We start from the raw sequence: 22752 nt of genomic DNA, 5'->3' as shown, positions 1-22752 counted from the left end.
GGTATCTCACTAACTGGAATATATTCCTTATTCAAACACTAATGTTGTTATTTATTTGTTCACTCTTTGAACAGCAAGTTGTTAAATAAGGGATACACAAACTAAAAGAAAAAATCAATCTGCTCACCTGTTCCCCTCTAGCATATCTTTAATGTCTCTGCAGATTGCAGGAGGCATGTTCTGAATGCTTCCAACAAGCTGACTGTGGTAGAACTGGAGTATCCATTCGAGTGTTAGAGTTGGTAATAAAATAATGGCTCTCGAGTTTCACGTTAATGAGTGGCTTGGAACCATGACTAAATCTTCTTGTTCTTAATAGCAGAGGATACCTGACCTTCTGTCTTGAGCTCTTTTATTTCATGTAGTACCTAATTTCTGAATGCAGCTGATCTTTTCTCACTGCTCGCTCCCTTCTCTCTCCCTCTTCCACCTTCATGGCAGGCACACATATACATGAATTTGATGTTAACTGAAATCTAATATGAGAGAGGCAGTTTAGAAATTGTCTTGCTGAGATGTTGTGTAGGTTTTGGTATGTTTCTGGCAACACTAGCATGACAGCTCTAGGGTAACTGGCTGGGCCCTGGGAGCCATGATTTGCAAGCACCTTTCATACATACTTCACAGTTAATGTAGAAATAATCCTGATGTAGTAAAGAATTGTGAGTTTGAGAACACTTTTTGGTATCCAGTAATTTGGATAAGAGATAAATAATGAAAAAATAGGAGTGGCTGGTTTCCAGTCTTTGCATTCAGTTTGGCTTACTTTGTAATCTGGTCCTTATGTTCATATTTAATGCCCACCTCTTTCCTCCTGTAAATTATCTATTTAAGTTCACAGAATTACAGTATGACTGTGGTCAGAAGGGACTTCTGGAGATCATCTAGTCCAACCCCACGGCTAAAGCAGGTTCACCTAGAGTAGATTGCACTGGAATGTGTCCATGTGGGTCTTGAATGTCTCCAGAGAAGGAGACTTCACAACCTCTCTGTTCCAGTGCTCTGTCACCTTCAAGGTAAAGAAGTTTTCCTTCATATTCAGATGGAATCTCTTGTGCCTCAGTCTGTGCCCGTTGCCCCTCATCCTGTTGTTGGGGAGCACTGAATGAGTCTGGTCCCATCCTCCTGACACCCACCCTTGAGGTATTTATAAATATTGATGAGATCCCGTCTCAGCCTTCTCTTCTCTTCTTCAGTAACAATCTTGGGCCGGAGAACCAAAGGTTCTGCAGAAAGTTTGACTGTATGTGGTGAAAACAATTTATCTGTGATTCAGACCGAGGGGTACATTCTCTTTTGTCAAGTGGAGTAACTTTCTTTCATCTAACAGAAATTTGCTTTTAGTGACAATTATCATTGCCACTTGTCATGTGTCCTTAAAACTGCTACCTTCCTACTCTCACCTCTTAAATTATCCTTCACTTGGGTGATATAAACATTTGATGTGTTTTCAAATAGAAAGGGCTTGGTCTTATGTACAGAGGGGGCTAAGGGTGTGCAGCACCTGAAGGTAGCTGTCTAGTACTTTGGAAAATCAGACACATTATGTATCAGCAATTTCTCCTGGCAGCTGGGAAATAAATTTATAGCTTGGTATTTCTAAAAGAAAAAATTACTAGTTCTGATTCAAATGCTTAACAGTGTAGACAGTTAAAGTAAACATTTTTCCTGAATAATTTTTTATAGCCATACACCTCTTTAATTTTCTTCTGTTACATTTTGAACTTCAAGAAAATGATATTTCCAAAAAATATGGAAGGCTGAAAATTTTTATTGTGTTTATTCCAAATATCACCTTGGAAAAAGTACTCTATTCATTTTTCAAATGCTTTAAAATTGATTTCAGGAAATTGAAAAGGGCTAAATTCAGGCCATGTAGTAAGTGCTTACGTGCCTTGAGACAAGGCAGCAATAGATGTCTCAGAGGAAGATTATTGCATTTTCACTTTACCTGTGGAAAGACATCTCCAAATATCACCTTCTTGGTGTAAACTTGCTTCTGCAAAAGGGGAGAGTGGTTCTGATTGCCATGAGTCTGGTATAAATCATACGTTTATGCAAAACAGATGAGTTCAAACATCCATAAACCTATTTCCTTTCTCTGACATACCTTCCACTCTGTTTGTACCTCATGGCTTACTCTAGCTTGCTCTAGATTTACATCAATACTACTGTGTCGAGGTAACAGGCACCATATAGATTTCAAATGTATAAAGAATTCAGTGAAAGACACTGTCTTGAAGATCAGCTTAGATTCTTGTTGTAATTTTACATTTTTGGGTCATATTTAGAGCTTACGATTTGAGCATGGCAATTAACACAGTTTTAAGAGGATGCAGCATATTAACATCCTGTTGTCGCTTAATGACGTAACAACTTTTGTTCAAAAGAGGCTTATTTCATTACTACCTTTGACTATAATTTTCATTTTTCTTCTGTATGAGAAGTATTTTTTTTGTGGGGAGGGTGAATAAAATGCAAAGGAAATGGGGATTTAGCAGGACCCAATCAGGAGTTAATTAGCTATTTATGTGACAGACAGCCTCAGTGTAGCCCTACTAATCCCCTCTTTTGTGACTTCAGTCTAGAGTAAGCGTCAGACCTGGGTAAAAGTCAGTAATGCTGGCAGAGTTCTGTGAAATGTACACAAAGCTGCATTTGCTAAGTATCTCTTCATGGGAATGTTCCACAAAGCTCAAAAAAGCCACATGTGTTCTTAACATTCACTGTCATTAGGTCACAGTATGTGGAAATTCTTTTCAATTTCAGAATTTAGCAATGGCACTTTCTGTTAAAATGGGAATTGGTCTTAAAAAATAAACTCACATCCATTCAGCCTACTGTGAGGAAAAGAGCTGCTTGGGTTTATTTTGCAAAACCAGCAATTGCCTCATATTAAAGTGTGATCCTACAGAGGAAAGATACCCTGTCCTCAGGGCACTTACTGGAGTCATGAAAAGCACACCCTTGATGATGGGCAAGTCACTTACTCTCTCTGTGTTTTGGTTCCCCTGCTATAAGATAGTAATTACAACATTTCTTTTCACCACAGGGTGTTCAGATGTGCTCAGATTTTGGTAGTGTCCGTAACAAGCTTGACAGGCAGTAGAGATGTTCCTAAATTCTGATATGGAAGTGTTCTCTTGTGGAACATTTCCTAAGCCCTCTGCTTTATTGATATTGATCAGGAATCTAATTCAGTGATCTGAAGGCAGGTAAAAATAATATTGAAGCTGAGCATGCTGTTCAGGAGACTGGTTTAGAAGTTAGCTTTTTTTTCTTTTCTGCGTCTTCATGCTCCTCTTGGCTAGGCAGTTCTTCATTTATTCATCCTTCACAGCCTCTCCTCTTTCCAGGGTGGGTTTGCAGGGCTCGGGCTCTTGCACAGGACTGTCACAGGGCATGACAACTGTGCTGTGAAATGTTTTCATCCCCCTGAAGAAGCAGCTCTATGCTCTGGTCAGCCAGACTCAAGCCTGTAATGTCTGGACTTGGTCCAGTGACCTGAAGCAAGTTGGTTTCAAGCAGCTTCATGTATTTTCCCAAATGACTTTTCCCAAGCATGTTGTCCGCTGCTGCATTGTGTTTAGTGGTTAGCCTCAAAGAGATGGGTTACTAATGTATTCACGTCATTCTTTTCTTTACAATAAACTCTGTGCCATTAAGGAGGTTCATACGACCTTTGAATGACACAATAAAGACCTGAACCCAATTACCAGCTGTTACTTCAAGCACACCTTTTGTGCAGCAGTGCTGGCTACTCTGGAGGCCTGGGATAAATGGTCAAGTTCTCCAGCTCTGCACTGGATGTCTTTGATTATTTTAGGGTGGGAAGGGATCCACACTGCCAAATCATCCCTCAACCAAGCATTTTATAGTCAGGTGCTTTGGAGAAGTGATCAAGACCTGGAGCCAGTCTGATGGTCTCCTCACACCCAGAGCTGGCCTGGGGTGGGCTTGTTTGCACAGGGGTTATTTATTTTTTCTGTAATAGCTGGAAGGCTGAGTTATGGAATCACAAAAGTTTGGTGCCCTATAAGTGTAGATCACTTTGGTTTCTTCTATTCTGTGGCTGGTTTCTTGACTTCCACAAAACAAATACTCAAGGTTCATCTGTGTATAAAGCAGAAGATGACATCTCTTTTTCCTGAAATACCTGAGAACTGAAGCTTTTTGCAAGTATAATTCAGTGTTGGTCTAACTATTTTTAAATGTTGCCTGCGTAAGAAAAAAAAGAGGAAAAAAGGTGTGAGCTTTTACAATCTTACTTGTTCAATCAATGTAAGAGCTTTTTATTTAGCTTCAAAGTGAGTCTACTACTTCACAACGAAATTTCATTATGTCCCAGCTGAGTTCTGTTTAATGGAATTAAATTTCACCCTTTCTAATTATCTTTTGGAACAGACAATCTTTACAGAATAGTTAGTAACAGAAGTACACAATGGATCATTGTCTTTATTACTTGCAAAGAAATTGTAGATGCTGTACCAAATCTTGAGGTATGATCTCAAAAAAACATAAAATATCTCACTCCCTCCTAAATTACATAACATTCAACGTAGTCAACATAATTTAGGCACAATGGGTGGTAATTTTGTTCTTTTGAGATGACCAGCTTTAAGTTGCTTTTATAGAATAACTTTCCTGATCCCATTCTAATTAAGCAAGATTAGAGATAGGCAATCTTTGTGTCTTCAATTAATTTTCAAGATTTCTAAATGAAGGACTTAATGTCCTTTTATTAGCGAGATAAAACCAAATATATTTCCTTATCAAGCCTCCAGTTTTCCTTCAATGGTCATTTGTATTGTGGCGTTGTTTTAAAATGCCTTCTTCCAATCTGCTAAAATGAGGTTAGGAACCACAAAAGTACAGGATTTTAAAAAGTAGGTGACCCTGCATTGAATGAACACATACAATCATAAATGAAAAGAAATAATCCTGGCACAGGTGAGAGTCATTTGGAATAGATGTTCTCTTCCTGTTTGGCTTTTGCAAATATTGTAAAAATTATTAAGTCTTCATGAAGATGTATTTCTTGTTAAAAACAGGGAGAAATAACTTAGTGAAAAGAAAATTATATTTTTTATCAAAATGGGCTGTTTCTCTAAGAATCAGGGTTGAAACTAACCTTGCATTGATTTAAAATCTGCCACAAAACCAGGAGGAAAAAAGAAAGTGCAGAAGAAAAATGGGTGGGGTCCTCCTTGGACTGCTAGTCTTTATAATTTAATTTGTTGAGAATTTTAAATTACATTAATTGTGCTTAAATAACCGACATTATTTGACACTGCAACAACAGAGCAACGGAAATGAGTGACAAACACACAAAAGACTTTTGTTATCTTTGTTTGTCTGCCTGAATAAATCTCAACAAGTAGTTCAAAGATTTAAATTTATAGCATACTTAATCGTCATTAGATGGCCAATCCTATTGACTCTAAACTGCATTTCACTGATATTGAATAGTTTTGGCATCTGCTTCAGTTTGACTCATCAACAATCCTAATTTTCAAATCACTGAAATTGTATAAAGAGAGGTCATAAAGGAGGATTGTACACAGTGTTACGCTATACAGGTGTTTTTTAAATGTTATGTGTTTTTCTTTCTCTTTCTAAAGCTGTTTGTTTACATTATTTCAATACCACAGTGCCATTCAGAAATACAACCTGTAATGGGGGCAACTAATAAGGGTTTTCAATTTAGAAAGTAGTTACTTACTTCGAGACTTACCTTCCTTGCACAAATTGGTGTATTTTTAGTTCATCACAATACTCTTCTGAGACAAGCAAGGTTGATGTTCCCCATTCCCCAAAAAGACAGCTCATCCTGAGGCAGAAATGCCATGGGCTGTGGTGTGAACAACACCTTTAAAACAAAATAAGTTGGCTAAAACCAGCCAGTCATCATTGTGTGTCTGATTATGTAGCGAGATACATAGACACATTGTTGGATCTTGCTATCTGAGTGCCATATTAATGCTCTTTGTATATCCGTTTTCCTATAATTGTACAAGAAAAATGTATGCTATACTGTCTGGCAGCAAAACCCATGTCTAATATGGGAGAAAAACCAAACTCCAAACCCTTTTCAAGATCTCTTATTAACTGCTCCCTTTTATGAAAATATCACAAACCACGTTTAAGCAGAATCCAGACTGAAATTAAATATGTATTCTATTTGTTAAAAACAGTCAATTTAATGTCATTGAAATTATTTGCAAATATATATTGACTTTTGCCTGTTCTTTGCATTGAAAAGAATGAAGGAAATTGGATTGCTTTCAACTTTTGTTTTTGCAATATTATATTTAAACACTTTGAAGGATTTTTGATTTAGTTTTGATTAATGTATTTGAAATTATAAAACATTCTCTCCAACACTGACCTAAATTTGATTTAAAAATATCTGTGATTTTATGGGAAAATGGAGAAAATTTAATTTGAAATAAGTTATTTTTCTCTTCCCCACCCTTTTAGTTTGTTAGGTAACCAATCGCTTATTGAAATAGCACTATGTAATATATACACCAAACACCAACAAATGCAACAAATATCCATTGATACCAAACAAAAGTATTTGTTACAGAGCACTACAGTCCCATTTGAGAAGAACATGTCTCTAGCAAATCTCAGGGTTCCAATGAATCAACATCTGTTCTCACACAATCAATTTTACTGAACTGTAGCCTTAAAATTAAGCGGGCATTTTAAACTGTGCTGAGTGACAGGAATTTGTATATTTACTGGAGCTTTCCAATAGAAATTGAATCAGAATTTGGCCCGTCTGGACTGAACACTGATATTTGGTGGGGGAACAGTCTCCCCCAGTTGTTGGCTGTTTACTTAATGAGCTTGATGATGTAATTTCACACCAGTGTCTGTTTATGAGATTAAAAATTAAAAAATGAGGATCTTTTCCTTTAGGCTGAGCAATTGCATCCCTCACTGATGCAGGTGAAGAATTTTTTGTCTTGTTTAGAAAAAGATGCCCCACAAAGTACTGTTGTGTGCTTATGGCTAATGAACACATTAGCCCCAGCGTAAAGGGAGAGACACACCTACTGAACTGCTATTATTGGAAACAATTATCTTTTCAGTTTTCTTATATATAATACCAAATATGAAGAGTTGAAACATGGTACCTGTCTTCTTACAGGTCCCCTGTAGGCTTATACCGTAAGAGCCAATCTTACCTTTATGGGAGGATTTAGGCAGAAAGGCATGATGCAAGACCAGTAGTATCCATCCTAAAATTCTGGAGAGAAAGAGGAAGACAAAGGTTGTGCTTTTGCTATTAGTGATTTTGTTCACTACTTCAGTAAATGCAGACAAACCATTCATTGCCATTTCCAGGAGAGAGCCAAATTTTGTTATTGATAACCAATACAAAACAGATGAGTTGGGTCTTTTGGTTCCTAGGAGGCTGAGAGATTTTCTTGTGATACTGTTACTCTTGAAGGGCCAAAATCTCCTGAAATAAGCAACTTCCAGCATCTGTGAGTGGAGCAGAACCGGGACCTTAACCCCTGATCTTTGTGTTGGCATTTCAATGGATTTCCCTTTGAACAGCACAACTGAAGGGCTAGCTGGATGCTGAGCAATCATTTCCTTCTGGTGATGTAAATAAATAAATGTAACATTGCGGGGGGGAAAAACATACTAGCGGGTCCCAGTAATTCCTGACTGTCTTGTTATTTAATTTCTTGTACACGATGAAAGATGTTCTAGAGTGCCTGATGTCTTCGCCATGCTTTAAAAAAGGACATAATAGTCAAGAGCACTAGTGCCTTCTTTTGAGCGTAGCAGTGTGCTATTAAGCCGATAGGATCAGTAAACTTCCTAAAGCCTGCAGGATGAATTGATGTTTTTCAAAGACTTGTTTAGGAAAACAAGGGAAGCAAATGTTCATAGTCTTTTAAGCAGAGGAAAAAAGAGAGTGAGAAAGAGAGAAAACTCTCAACAAGGGATTAATCTTTTGTCGATTCCATTCTGACAAGAAAAGAGAATGTGCACTGATGATGTTTTTCTTTTGTTTAAATACTTGTTTGTGCTACTCTGTTTGAGTGGAGGAAAGAAAATTTGTCATGTCAGTAGGATGCAACAAGCAACAGGAGATTTCTAAACAGATCGGTCACAGGTAGAAGCTGGTTTAGCATTTCGGTTCGTACACTTAGGCCTTTGTATACCAAAAGGTAGAAACATTGACACATAGTCGTTGATGAGTGTAGTGAGGAAAAACAACAAGTCACCGGTAGGTTGACATTTTTCTTTTTTTTTGATGAATATATGAAATTTCTTACTCAGTAATGTGAGCTTGGTGATGTTTATAACTGACTTTCTTCCATGGTGTTTTGGTTTGGGAACTCTTGGTTTTGTTCCTTTTAGCTAGACAGATGAAGGGTCCCTATGGATCCTTGTTTCTCTGAGGAGAGAAGATAAAATTTATGTGAGAGTCAAGTCCAGTTCTTTATTTCCATGCCCACCCAAAAACTGATGGAAATTTTCATAAGATGGGATAAAATCCTTGGCATAGGGGGTCTATATTAATTTCCAAAAGATTTTCTATTAGCTTAGTTTGGTAAAAATTGTAGTATTGGTGAAAAATTAATCTCTAATCTTTTATAACTTCTTTTTAAATGGATTCTTTTCTCTCTTGAGAAGGGATATTTTCTGTCTTACCAGAAAGATAACCAAATGGAGGTGTAGTGAAAAACGAGTGCTGACATAGGAAGGAATGAACAGGAACTGGCCATGACTGGTCAGGTTTAACATGAGGATACTCTGATTATCAGAAAAATTTCCCTGCGGGCAAAATGGGCTGATACAAATTTTTAAATGAATCTTGACTGGTTTACATAAGAGATTTTGTGATAATATCAGGAAACTGGACTTGAAGATCCAGGGTTGCATTTCCAGGTCAGTTTTCCAAATTTGTTTGATGCTCGCTTTATTTTCAGTCTCCACAAGCACCTCTGTAGACAAACTTTACCAGCACAAATGTCAACAGAAGCAACTACTGGGCTTTAACACTTGCATTTTTTTTTTTTTTTTAAAGAATTGTGGACTGCTGATTTAAGGGTCAGAGAATGTGCCTGGCATTGCATAAGATGTATATTAAAAAACAGATCAGCATAACTCTTGGACAAGTCACAGGGACGTGTGGACTTTGGGTTTCATCTGCTGTGGGAGTTTCTGTGTAATCACAGATATTTGTGCACATACCCTTTTCTGCAGGAGCAACGCCAGCTCCCAGAACTGCTGGCCACCTATTCCTGCCCCAGACTTGCCCCTCTGCTCTACTGGCATGAAACTACATGAGTGCAATGTGGGGGAGAAGGCAGAACACTTGGATACAAACTTTGCCAGATCAAAAATAATCCTGACAAAAGAGAGAGGGAGAGATATTTTAACTGGAGATCCACCACTGAGCTGGCTTGCTGTTGTGGCGTCCCAGCAGAGAGGTGGCACAGTGCTGGGAGGAGAAGCTGGCAGCAGGGGCTATGGGAACATGATAAACAATGAGGAGGAGACATTGTGTTTGTGATTTATCTAAATCACACAAATCTGCAACAGAAGTGATTTGACGGCTCAGTCTGTACTATGCCAGTGCTTTTGAACTCCTGTTAATCTCCACTGATACCTCTTAGGACTCTTTGCCCTTGTGTAACCCATGTAGAAATATTTGTCGTTGGCCTGATTCAGCTCTCTTGGAGATGTATGGGAGACTACTCCTGGTTAGAAAGGGAACTTGTAGCAACATTTATGTTCTGCAGAATCTTTCTCCTGGGACTATAGTTTTCAGTGCCTGATTCTCTACTGCCTGATTCTCTACTGTGTTGCTATTTGTTCGTGCTGGTGCTAGTACATAAAACAGTGCTGTTCTGATCTGGAAACGTTTTATACCCACTCAGAACAGGTACAAGTGTCTGCACAAAAGACAGAGCAATGGAGAAACGGGTTTAACTAGTACAAGGTTGTCTGTACAAGTTAGAAAACTTAGAAGCAGAGGAACCCCGTAACAGTCTTAAGTGAAAGGATATTCACTTATTCTGTTCAAGTAAGTACTGTAGATATTTACAGGTATAAATTAATTTACAGATGTTTAATCTTCCTCTTGAAGGAAAGTCTTCCTAACAAAGTGTTCACTTGCACAAACGAACATAAAAAAGAAATAACTCTGTGTATGATGATGTTGGTTTTTTTCCTTGTCCTACCTATACCGCCAATAGAGAACTGGTATAATCACACAGTTGAATTAAAGTTGAGATTGTGCAGCAGAAGAGTCAAGATGTATTAGATTCAGGGCTAGATTCTGACACATTTTCTCTAGTAGAATAAATTGTTGTTTACTTGTAGTAACCAAAAAAGCATCTACAAAAAAAAAAGTATGACTTCCAGAAATTCTAATTCTAATGCTAATGTTTCTACTTCTGCAGCCATCTCTTGGTATAACTCAAATTCCATCTAAAAATTCCTTTCTGTTTAGTTTTGTTGAGAAAGGAAGATTTCACAGAATTGTAGCTGCATTCGAATCCAAGAGATTTTTTTGCTTTAAAACTCTGAAAAGCCTATTATGCTACTGCCCTGTCTAAAGTAATGTAAAGTGAAGCTGTTCCAGTATGAGTAATGATGTGTCAGACTAATTGTTTTGACTAGCTGGGCATCCTCTGAGCTCACTGGATCATGAATGCAGCGGCTACATTCGGTTTCATGCCACTGTGCTCTAAATGTGATGTTAGCTTCTAACTGTTGCTTTTATAGCATTTTACTGTGCACCTATTGTGTTATGTTTTTGCTGCTCGGTGTTTGTCAACATCATATTTCAAAATACCATGGAAGTGCTGAGTGCTATACAATCAATGCTGAATGTTTAAAGAACACTATTTTGTATGGGACAACCTGCTGTTAGTTTGAATATCAAGTATCCCATTTACATTTTGGTGGATAGTTCAGAAATTTGATGTTTGCCAAATATGAAGTGTTGAAGAACACTTCATGTGCTGGATTAGTTCACTGTTGTGATCTCCTTTACAATGAGCAGCCATCTAATAAAAATTTGTATGCACAAATTTACATGACTGCATTACGCTATCTTGTGGGTGACAGTTCAAACATGCAGTAAAAGAATCTTTAGACTCCTTTTATCAGATGGGCAGAAGATCTTTCAGAAAAGGAAACCAAAGGAAAATATTTACCTCCATCTGTTAAAAAAATATTCATAAATCAGCTGTAGCAAATAGACTGGAAAATACTTGGCTTGATCATACATGTGTTAAACTTTTTTTGTAACAGTTCATAGCAAATTCTTTTAAAAATTTACTTGGCATATGCCAGAAGTAAAACTTTACAATGTTGTGCACAGTAGTAAAACTAATATCGTAAATCTCCTTAAGAAGGTGTTGCCGGAAAGTTTGCATTGCCTTGCTGTGTAACATGCGGATTCTGCCAGAGGAGCCCAGTAATCTGTGCAAAAACTGCAATTTGTGAAAATGCCATTCGCATCCCATTTACCCTGCAAATATCTCCTCATCTGTGAGTTTTGGTAGCACAGCCCAGAACACCTTGCTGGCTGGAATCCCCCACCCCGCATAAAACATAATAAACAGAGTTGGTAGTGGGTGAGATTTTGTACAAAATAAGAAGCTTTAATTAATTTTAAATGGTGCTTTTCAGAGTGTCAAAAGCTCAGCCCACTGAAGTGGAAAAGGGGGTTAGAGTGGTTAGAGCCTGGCAACACAGCTAATCTAGGCACTCCTGAGCAAGCTCATTTCAAATGCTTACATCAGTCCATCGGCATTTCGAGGTAAAGCTGCCTGGGGACAGCGAAGGGAACAAGCCACATTACAGACAGACCTGCCAGTACGGGGCTGCCAAGTTAAGGGTCTGTGGCAGCTCCTGTGACAAGAGAGCATTGTCACAGCGTGGGGCCTGCACTGCCGGGACGGTGCGGGGTTGGTTGTTTGCGCTCTCGGCGTTTGGAAGGAACCCAGACAAGCTGGGGGATTGATGTTTGGTGCACACAAAACCCCCTGAGATGGAGGCTGTAGAAATGCTTACATGGATTAGATAAAACACTGTGGGCCACGCTTTCAGTCATTGTAGATCAGTGTAGCCCCACTGCAGCAAACTGTTGCTTTGCTGGCTCAGGGAATTTAAATAGTATTTTTGAGATCAGTGGTTGCATGTTTGCTTTAAAAGAGAGAGGGACTGTGTCTGTGCAAGTATTCAGTTTCAATTTTCCGGTGCATAAAGCAAAACATGTTTGGAGAAGTTACTTTCTGACTGTTTAAAAGATGAACTAAATTGTTTTTTGAACTCACTGTATAGAGAATTTGTTCTTCTGGAGGCCACTCTGGGATCTGTTTTCTAAAGGCTAATAGTTATAAACACAAATACCATTAACTAAGCTATCAAAATTTTTGTTTGTTTTATATTTTCTATTATAATTTTAACAGTAGCCAAGATTTGCTTGTCTACGCACTTTTGTTTCTCTTTAGATCGGTGTCAGAACTCCCATTGATTTCTACCACAGCACACATGGTGTAGTACTTAATTCATGTTAATCTTAGACAAAAAAGTCTAGAATATGAGCCTGATGCTGAATTGAGTATGCAAAACTTCAGCTAAAAAACCCTCTCAGACTTGTAAGACCCCTTAAAATTAAGCCGGTGCTTCATTTTAAGTTCTTATTCACTATTTACAAAGTGGGAAAAAGAAAACCTCGGTACTATTTGCTGAGTACCAGTCAGATGACCCACAGCCGACACAAGCTTACAAAGTTTTAATAAGGCAGATAATTCCTTTTTATAAATGTAATTGCTCTTCTCAGCCACTGGAGCATAGCAGCTTCAAACTCTAGTCTTCCTAACTTCTGCACAAAGTGACTTCCTACAGTTTTTAACAGTAACCTCAGTGCTACACTCATGTCCCAATTTGTATTTCAAGTTTGATCCATTGAAGATGCTTAATGTATTGGTCTTCTTTCTACATAGCATGTAAGCCTAAAATGAGACTACTCACATTGCTTACAAGTCTATACCTCAGTGGCACCCTGAGTGAATCCACCATCTGTGCTCTGCTTCTTGAGGTATGAGGCTCTGTCATTAAGTTTGCTCTGAACATCTGCAGCACTTACCCATTCAGTTCAGGATGCTCTCAAGTTGAGTTTGTCTCCCTGTGAAGTCACTTCCTTGCATTGTCTCCATAAGTGGGGGCACACTAGTTCCAAGTCTGCTTACTGTCCCTAGGAGCCCTCTAGAGCTGCTGTTCATATATCATTTGTTTACTGACACCTGTGTCCCCTCCCACGACAAAAATCACAGAAAACCCCAACCAGCAAAACCCAAAAAAAAACTCCAGACCTCAGAGTTTCCCCAAGAGGGTAATTCATCATTTAACTGACAAGGATACACTAAATGCACCAGGCTGATGGCAGGTTGGGAAGAGATGATGACCTTGGGCATGAGTGCCTTGTGCCACCAGGCAGCTTTCTGTTAAATTTTCTGTATTTCTGGTAAATACACAGTCCCAAAGGAACCTCTACTAAGTCTTGAGTAGTCCTACCCAGCACGTGTTGGTGACATGTTTGCTAGCTCACCTGGTAATCACGGAATGTTAGGGATTGGAAGGGACCTCGAAAGATCATCTAGTCCAATCCCCCCGCCAGAGCAGGAACACCCAGATGAGATTACACAGGAAGTTGTCCAGGTGGGTTTTGAATGTCTCCAGAGAAGGAGACTCCACAACCCCACTGGGCAGACTGTTCCAGTGCTCTGCCACCCTCACTGTGAAGAAGTTTCTTTTCATATTTAAGTGGAACCTTTTATGTTCCAGTTCACCCCTTGTAAACTTGGTTATCACAGAGAAGAGCCTGGCTCCATCCTTCTGACACTCATCCTGTACATATTTATAAACATTAATGAGATCACCCCTCAGTAATATATCATCTGTGGGGTGTAGAAGTTAAATCCAGGCAGTCCTTTTGAAGCTGCAGCAGCTCCTGAGATCCTGCCAGGGAAGGTAGATAGGAGGATCCATGAAGTAGCCTCCTCACCAGCCCTGTGCTCTGCCTTGACCGAATCCTGCCTTGTATACTCCATGCAGATCCAGCTGCTGCATGGTGACCCGGGACCGTCTCCTCTGCATGTACTGCCCTGCGCTGGTTCCCACTCTGCATCTTCCAGTAGAAAAGCTTGTCACGCAGAAAGGGTGCAGAAATGCTCTCTTCCACCTGGAATAATCTCTGCTCTTGTGGAGAGTCTGGGTGACGTGTTGCCAGCCTCTCTGTGATTATGTACATACTGTGTAAATGTGACAGCAAATGTGGCTATATGTGATTACAGGAATAGTTTAATCTTAAATTCATTGTTTCCCATTCATCTCTCCCAGATGAAATTGTTTCCCAAATAACAGACAGAAAACTTCATCTTAGAGATTGGTTTTAACTAAAAGCTGTCAAGGGGACCAGATATCTTGGGAGATGGATTTTGGCATAAAGAATAAACATCCCCTTAGAAATATGTTTGCTCAAGTTTTCGTTTATTTATGGTCTATCTTTAAAACATAACAGTTTGGCTTCTGTGATAACATACCTCTACTGGGAAACCTCACCTCTTCCTGGCTATATTCTGGCACTGTACCCTGGTTTGTCTTCTTTTCATAATTAAATGTTTTGGGCCTAGTCCTGAACATGTCAGATGAAATTTCATTGACTTAAGGTATTTCTTTGTCACAGCAGATCAAGACTAGGCTGTGTATTAAATAAATTTATTCTGCATTCTAGAGCTATACTACACAAAAATAGACCATTGTTACAGTTCCTCTGAGTGTCGGTGCTGTGAAGGCGTAACAGGAATTATACATAAACCTAGACTGAATGAAATCTGTACTGGGTAGCCACAGCATAGAACATGTATTATTTTTAGCATTCATTCACATTATATAGTGACAGAACAGTCACTAGGAATTATAGCAGGCTTTAAATCAGAAAATGTCCACAGACCTATTGGATCAATTCAGCTTTTGCTGTTAATAGAAATAACCTCCCACCTGCATTTTCAAATCTATCCTTAGTTTTTCTAGTGTACCTAATATAGCAACACTAAAGAGAAAACATTGCTTATGCGTGTTGCCTATTCTTTTTCCCCATGTGTTTGCCCTGGGTTGGGAAGATTTTGACAGCAAGCACATTGCTGTCTTCTCATACGTGTCAGGGAAAGGCAGAGTCTCATGGCTAAAACACAGCACTGAGGACTGAAGTCAGAGGCCTTGTGCTGGCCTGGCTCTGGCACAAATCTGGGGCAAGTGATTTTCTCTCTCCATGACTCAATGCTTGCAAAAAAGGAAAAAAAAAAGGAGTCTTTTGTCAGTATTAAACATGTTTTCAGACCCTCTGTGTGGTACAAAGGTTCTTTTCCTTTGGAAACATTTCAGTAAACAGCAGAGGCAGTGAGGAGGCTTCCTGTACATTTGGAAGTTCATTCAAATTTTTCTCAGGTGCTCCAAACCCTTTTGAAACATGTGTTATTTAGGACAGAACTTTAGGTTTTGCCAAGGTAAGATATTTTTCTGACTCTAGAAGATGCAAGTGACAGGGGAGGAGTGGAGGACAGAAAACTAAAGTGTCTTTAATCCATGGGATTGGTTTATTTTCAAATTTTATGCAGTGATTTGACTTTCTGGTTATTTTATCCAGTGTGGCTTGTTCATCAGAAGTGGTTCTGCATCGGGGCAGCCAGTGCACTATTATACTCGGATAACTGAGATAATTAAATCACGGTGAGATAATTTTCTCTTCATTTTAATTCTGTGCATCACTCACAGATCTTAATTTAACAACACATGGAGATGAAAGTCTTCTAACTCCAGGTATCTGTGGTGATGTAAGGAACGGGAACCATTTCAGGATTTATTCTTAATTTGCTTGCATGATTCTCCTGAAGGCTGGTAATAGCAAAGCTGATACCAGAAGCACTGTGCTCTAGATGTGTAAGTCTCTCAATGATCTGAATGAAAAGGTCAAGCTCGGTAGCTCAGGATGTAGCTGACCCTATCACAGCCAGTTCTGCCACAGGAAGGTGACAGACTTGTACTGGCTTTACACGGGCAACTATTTTTTTCCATTTTTAAGTAATACGAATGCCTTTTTTTCCTCTTCATGTGACTTTTTGTAGTATTTAGATATACTATCATATTCTAAAAGGGCGAAAGAAAAGTGGAGAAGAGAGATGGGTGTGTTCAGACAGTGACAGATCATCATCTTTAGATGTCTTATAATTTCAATCTATACATTAATTATGATGAGTGGCAATTTTATGCACGAGTGCAAATCTTATGAAACAGAATGTATTTTGTAATTAACTGGACAATTTTTTCACTATGAGCAATTATTGCTAAAAATAAATAAATCCATTTTGTAACTAAATGCATTTATTTAGAAACAAGGGACGTCTGTCTGACTGGGAGGGAGTGGGTGTTTTGAGAAAGAGGTGGCTTGTGAGTCAGAACTTCTTAGGTCTATTCTTGGTTCTGCTTCTGATTCATTATTGGTTGGATCTCAAATCAGTGGAAATGGTGCCAGACTTTTTGTGACCTAAAACAAATCACATCAAAGTAAAAGTCGTGGTTTAGGCAAAGAATTTCTTAACATGTCCTGCGAGAAATATGATGCACTAATTCTCCAGTCCCTTCCCTCTGAATGCCTGACGCTGGGCACGCTGCTTCCCTTCTGTAGTTGGTCAGTTTTATTTCTTATCTCTCCATCAATGCAAGTTTTTCTGAAATCTGGAACTCTAAATATACCATGAATAAATAGCAACCCATACTTTTATATATAGATAGTATGTCCAGAGCTACTTTTTTTATTTTTGAGGGAACAACTCTGAAGCTGATGATGTCCATTTTTGGATTGAAATCCTGATTGCATTTTTGTTAAAAGAAATAATTACTTTTAAAAAATAGTTAAGAGGTCTTTTTAGACAACTGAAAAGGTTCCATGGGTAGCAAATGAAAGTAATAATTCTGTATACTCATGCAGTCTCTCACCCTCTTTGACTGTAGCCATGTTCACTGCCTTTCATTTAGGATCACAGAAAACAGAAGAGCCTCCCCAGGTTATCAAGTCCAGTCCCCAGTGTTCACTGGAAACCGTGCAATTAAATAACAGATAAGAAAAATCCAGAGTCTATTATCACAGTCCCCAATATGCTTTCCATACCAAACTTCTGATGTAGCGAAAACCCAAATCCAAAACTGTACTGTGTTACAGCAAAAGAACAAGAACAAAAAAATTAAAGTGATGATAATGTCTTAGTTCCTTGCAATAGAAGACAATAAAGCTTTCAAATAAAGCACTTATTTTGCAAATTTTCCTTTTTAGGTGCTCTGCTGGAGGGATGTGAGATGACTACAGGGTAGTCCTATTTCCAAGGTGCACAAAGAGCCTGCTTTCTGGCAGCAAAGCAGTACTGAACATTTACCTTTCATTCTTGCAAATACTTCCAGTGGATGGGACAGGGTAATTTATGTGGTACACACCCCATTATTGCAGATGGAATTTTGTGTGCGTGTGTATTTCAATTTAGACTCAACAATATGGAAGCAATTCTCAAAGGGCACCATGTTCTTGTTGCATGTATAGTATAATGCTACTAAATATTAGAATAACTGAATCAATAGAATGTATAAATAGATATCTCCTTCACCCATCTGCACAGCTACAATGTGTTTAATGTGTTAATTAAAACTTTCAGCAAAAAGAAAAATGAAGCTTGAACACTAATCTGAAAACATTCTTTTTTAACATGTCAGGAGTGTACTGTAAAAAAACGACTTTTTTAACAACTTAATAAGTAAGTGAGAAACGTTGCAGCAGGTAGTGGATCTTCAATGATAACAGCTATTGCAAATGATTGATTTAAAAATAAAAGAGTTAAAATCTGTTAACTTGTAAAGACTTAGTTGTTGAGGAGTAAAGGGTAAGGATCTGGTATCTGCTCTAGATTAAGAAAGGTTAGAAGTCCCACTTTAAGCTCTAATGCAAAACCAGATATCTGTTCTCACAACCAGGAAATCTGCAGATAGCAATTGGGACTACACGTCTAAATCCTTTCTCTGTTCATATGAGCATACATTTCATAGGGTGCATTTGACCAAAGTAGTCTAAATGTATTTTGAAGAGTTCCAATGTGCTGAGATTTTTTTTTAATTGTTTTTGCCATGAAATGCTGTGTAGTGGGCAAAATTCTCCTTCCCACCACTGTGAAAATGAGGACACTTCTCTGATACTATTTTTTTAATGTAACTGAGCACAATTTGTTTCAGCGTAGACCTGCAAAACATTTATTCCTGCAAACTATTTATTCCTGCACCAGAACTTACTTTCTATCCTGTAGGAATTAGCATTCACAGATATTCGCTCACATCAGCAGCATTGTCTGCCATGAAATAAATTCCTTGTTTCATAAGTCTACAACTCCTTGTAAATGAATTTAACATGCAGAGTGCAAATACATTACTAGCTTTTGAGAATTTTCTGCATGGTTGTGGAGCTCTAGCAACATATACCCTACATTTCCTAGCTGGCAGCTTTTTTTCTCAATAGATTTTCTTAAATGTGACTACTTCTAATTGCAGGTTCAATTTATGGAATTGAACTTCTCAACTGAGGGGCTCAAATGAGGATGCAACAGGCAAGAAATAGCATAGCATACTGTCATAACAGGTGGTGCAAAACATATGAGGTGTCAGGTAACTCCAGTGTTATTCGTTAGGACTTGGACTGGGCTGTAGGAAAGAGTTCTATGGTCCTTGAAGGCTGGGACAGGGTGAGCAGGGCTGAGGTGCTCCTACTGCTGTGGTGCAGAGAAGGTTATGCCCAGCAGTCTGCTCTGTTCTTCAGCCTGGACCACAAAATGGTGATCCCTTGTGAGACAATGGTTTGAAAGGTCCTCCATACATTGCAGTGAGATCATATTCCTGACAAGTGGGGGACTGACTGAGGGAGAGGGAAGAACCTCACCCTCTGAAATCCCAGTGCATCATTTGCATCGTTCTTGCCCTGTAAATAAGCACAGTTTGATTTTGTCATTGTACTATTTTATTTTTAGTTTCACCATGCAATGCTCAAATGGCACTGTGCATCACAACTGAGACCTCTCGTCTGAGGTGGTCATTGCCCAAACGGTCCACACCCAATGCACTCTTTTCCTGGGTTGTGATAGCAACAAGTTAAAGCTGAATGCCTCTCATCGTGGATAGTCAGGGCTGTCAGATAACATACAGAGAAACTGTGTGTCCCTCCCTGTAATGTGGAAGCTTTGTGGAAAATCAGGAAATCTCAAACCCAAAAGCTCTAAGCATAAGGAACTCTCAGTTGTCCGGCTTTTTTTTGACAATTCACATTTTCTTCAACCACAAGGGCTATTAACTTCTTTAAAAAATAACGAGCTAAGGTTCTCCTGTAACTAAATAACTTGAGGAGCTGGGGATTTTTGAGGATCTCTAAATAACACGAGACTGCAATCGGTACAAAAGATGAGGCAATTCAAGTACTGTAGAGGATAACAAGGCTTGATCTACTTCTGCTGTTGATGTGTTGCCTTTAATTTTAGTGAGATTGTGCTCAGCACTAGTAGACATTTAAGTAGTTGTTTACAACAAATAACTATGAATTTTCATATCCATCGACAGGCTGTAAAGGGAGTGATCTGAAATCCATGCAAATAAGAACCAGAACATTTTAATTAAACTATTTATGTGGTTCTCATATCGAACCTTTATTAAATTACCCAGAGAACTGCATTTTTCTCAATGGGAATCTTTGAAAATGAATTATGTTATCTGTTAAATATATATCCGGTAATCTTTCTTCTTTCCCCACCTGATTTATGTTATTTTAGCACGATAATTTTTTAGTTACTGAAATAATTCTGTGTTTTGTTCTTAAGACCCTTTAACAAACATTTGTTATAGCTAACAACATTTTTTTTTGCCACAGCACATTAAAGATTCAGGACTAAACCTTAAGCTGGTGTAAACTGATCTGGCTTCCAATGAAGTCAATCCTTTAACTTTGTGAAGACTTTCAGTCGTAGTCAAAAGAAGAATAAGAAAGTCAGTGTAGCCCTTGTACCCATCGTATTGATCAGACCTGTAATTGCATCAGGAAATGGAATGTTTTAAAAATTATTTTTTTAGGCTAGAACAGCTTATGAAAAATGTATTTATGGTTATACTATACTTCATAGAGTGAGTGTATGTGTATGGCTTGAGGGTGGATGTGGAGCTAAGCAAAAACATTCATTTTAACAGGGTATTTAAATTGAAACTAAGAAAACTAAAGTGGAAAATTATTTATCCAAACAAATTTTGTATCCTATAAAGATGTGGGTACATAAAGCACACAAGCTTGTTGCTTATTAGATTATTTCAGGCCTTCACAAGCTGTTTGCTTACTCCAATAGCAACTTGTTGATAATAGCAAGGCTTTTGTGAGAAACAGCCCGGAAAACAATGGAAAGCGTCAGATTTAGTAAAGTGTCTAAGGAAAGTCTTAAAATGACACCCACGCTACGAAGGGAAGACCAAATTTGCTTTTTCTGAAGGGAATTTGTGTTTGTCAGGAAGGGCTCCTGGCGGCTTTGTTTCCAGGCCTTGATGTGTGACCAGGAGCCTCCAGGCCTCCCGTCACCCCTGGCCTTGTTCTGCCACCGCGCTGCCCACCCATACCGGCACCGCAGGGGGAAGGGTTTCAGAGGAGCCACAATCAAAAGCGGAGGGAGGAAAAAAAAGTGCTTTTCAGGGTCTGATGTGTGGGAATCAAATGAGAGGCCTAGCTCAAATCCGGTCGCCAGGCAACCATAGTGATATGCTGAGGGAATATCATTAAAGTTGGAAACTAAGCGGTTGCTCTGAATTAGCAAACCTGACCGCCGTGCGGATGATGCGCCAGAGCCACCTCAGCCCCCGAGCTCCTTTTCTGCACGTAAAGGGGGGAAAAAAGCAGCTGATTTGTGGAGTTTTTCATAAAAAAGACAATAGCTGTCCAGACACGGAGTTGGTGGTGAAATATGGTAACTGCCAGGCTTGCAGCTGGCCCTCCGACACAAGATTAATAAGTTGCCGTTTCCTAGCCGACCACAACCTAGTGGGAACTATCCGGTATTTTTCCCTGAATTGTGGGTAACAGCCTTCCCGCAAGCTGGCCTACTTTACTGCTCTGCTTTCTGCAGATCGCTGTGAGTGCAGTACACATCTGTGGCTGCAATGAGGTCAGCGGGAACGGTGTCCGGTAGCCACCACCTGAGCTGGCCGAGCCCATCCCCACCATAAAACCCAGGGCTGGTTCTAAACTGCGGCGCCGTCTGCCGAGGAGGCAGCCGTGGCCGTGGGTTAAGCACTTCAGAAAGTTTTGCTGAGACTGGAGCGGGGAGGGGATGGCGGGGGACTGGGTTCGGAAATGACAATGTGACAAGAGAGCGGGAGCGAACCTATTGAATTAGATTTAGGCTGCGCTGAATATTATCATTGACACGAACAAGCAAAGCTTATCTGCTCTTTCCTTCTTGAAAGGTTGAATGAAATTGAATTGCCAACCTCTGTATTTTACCACCGTTTGGCTGAAACGGCTCAGAGGCATACATGATCGCTTAAAAGGAAGCCAGGTTGAGTCAAACTGCAAAGTGTATGTATGCGTTTCTGACAGCAACATCTCAAACACAGTGTGACATGGCATAACATTTAGAAGTAATTTGATTACAGGCACTGTGTAATGCAAATCAGACTTTCCCAAACATGTTAATTTTTTATCACAATAGCTCACCAACACAGTCAGGTTTGATTTATTTTAAGGTATCTTCAAGCTACATTTTCTATTATATTAAAGCATTGTAATATAATTGTGTGCATTTGCTCACAAATTATAAAGAGCTAAAAGATCAGTGAATCCCCTGGCTTCTGTCTTTCTAGGTTTAATTTTAAATGACAGTATGATGAAAATCTTTCTTTATAATACATAGAAGAGAATAATTTGGATGTTTCTTTAGGCATAGAAATTTGGAAAGAAAAGTTGAACACAAATTCATAGATTATTCTGGGTAGGAAAAAAATTAATGCATCTGGAAATGTCTTTAAGCTTCTCTATGACCAATTTGTTCATTTAGGGCCACATGTGGCTGAGTTGCAATTAATTTCAGATATTAATTTCGTTGGTAACTACATAGGACCTGTCAGAGTAACTCTGAATGTGCAAGTGCAAGATTTGTGCTTTCTGTTTCTGGATTTTCTTCTGTACTTCTGTGCAACATTGGTGAAACAGGTTCCTTCTTTCTTCTCTGTTTCCCCAGTTTTACAAAGTACATTCAGATCCACAAAGAAACTAAATTTGAGTGATAATGTCAACCTGGAGAGAATTTTCTTAAATTTTGAGCTTCTGTTTTTAGAAATTGCTTTGTGGAGCAATATTATTCTGATGATTCAGAGCTAATGAAACTTTAAGTGGTGACAGAGTCTTGCTGGTGGGATCTATCTCCCAAGCTGGAGCACAGCATAGTCACTTACATCCAATGTCTGTCAGATATCAACCAAAAGACTTAGCTTAGGGAGGTGGTTGCCATCAATGTGCTATATAACTGGCACTGAAAATCAGTCTGATTTGAGGCAGCGCTGAAGTGTCTTACTTGGTGGAATAGGAGAAGCCAATGGACAATGGAGAGATGATCCGGTATGGTTAGCCAAAGTTTGATCAACCCA

At 39.0% G+C, this 22752-nt stretch overlaps 1 long non-coding RNA gene across 1 annotated transcript; it reads right to left on the bottom strand.

Annotated features, from left to right (window-relative positions):
* Positions 1–3906: 3906 nt before the first annotated feature.
* LOC110361825 (uncharacterized) lies at positions 3907–7574 on the bottom strand. The gene is made up of 3 exons (XR_002418644.2): positions 7197–7574; positions 5735–5869; positions 3907–4218 (listed from the first exon to the last, which is right to left on the bottom strand). It is a non-coding gene; the product is annotated as an uncharacterized LOC110361825 (long non-coding RNA).
* Between the last annotated feature and the right edge of the window lie 15178 nt (positions 7575–22752).

Source organism: Columba livia, chromosome 9 (genome assembly GCF_036013475.1).
Source record: "Columba livia isolate bColLiv1 breed racing homer chromosome 9, bColLiv1.pat.W.v2, whole genome shotgun sequence".
NCBI classification, from domain to species: Eukaryota; Metazoa; Chordata; class Aves; order Columbiformes; family Columbidae; genus Columba; species Columba livia.
Note: the sequence above shows the minus strand (reverse complement) of the source record. Positions and strands in the feature narration are given on the sequence as shown.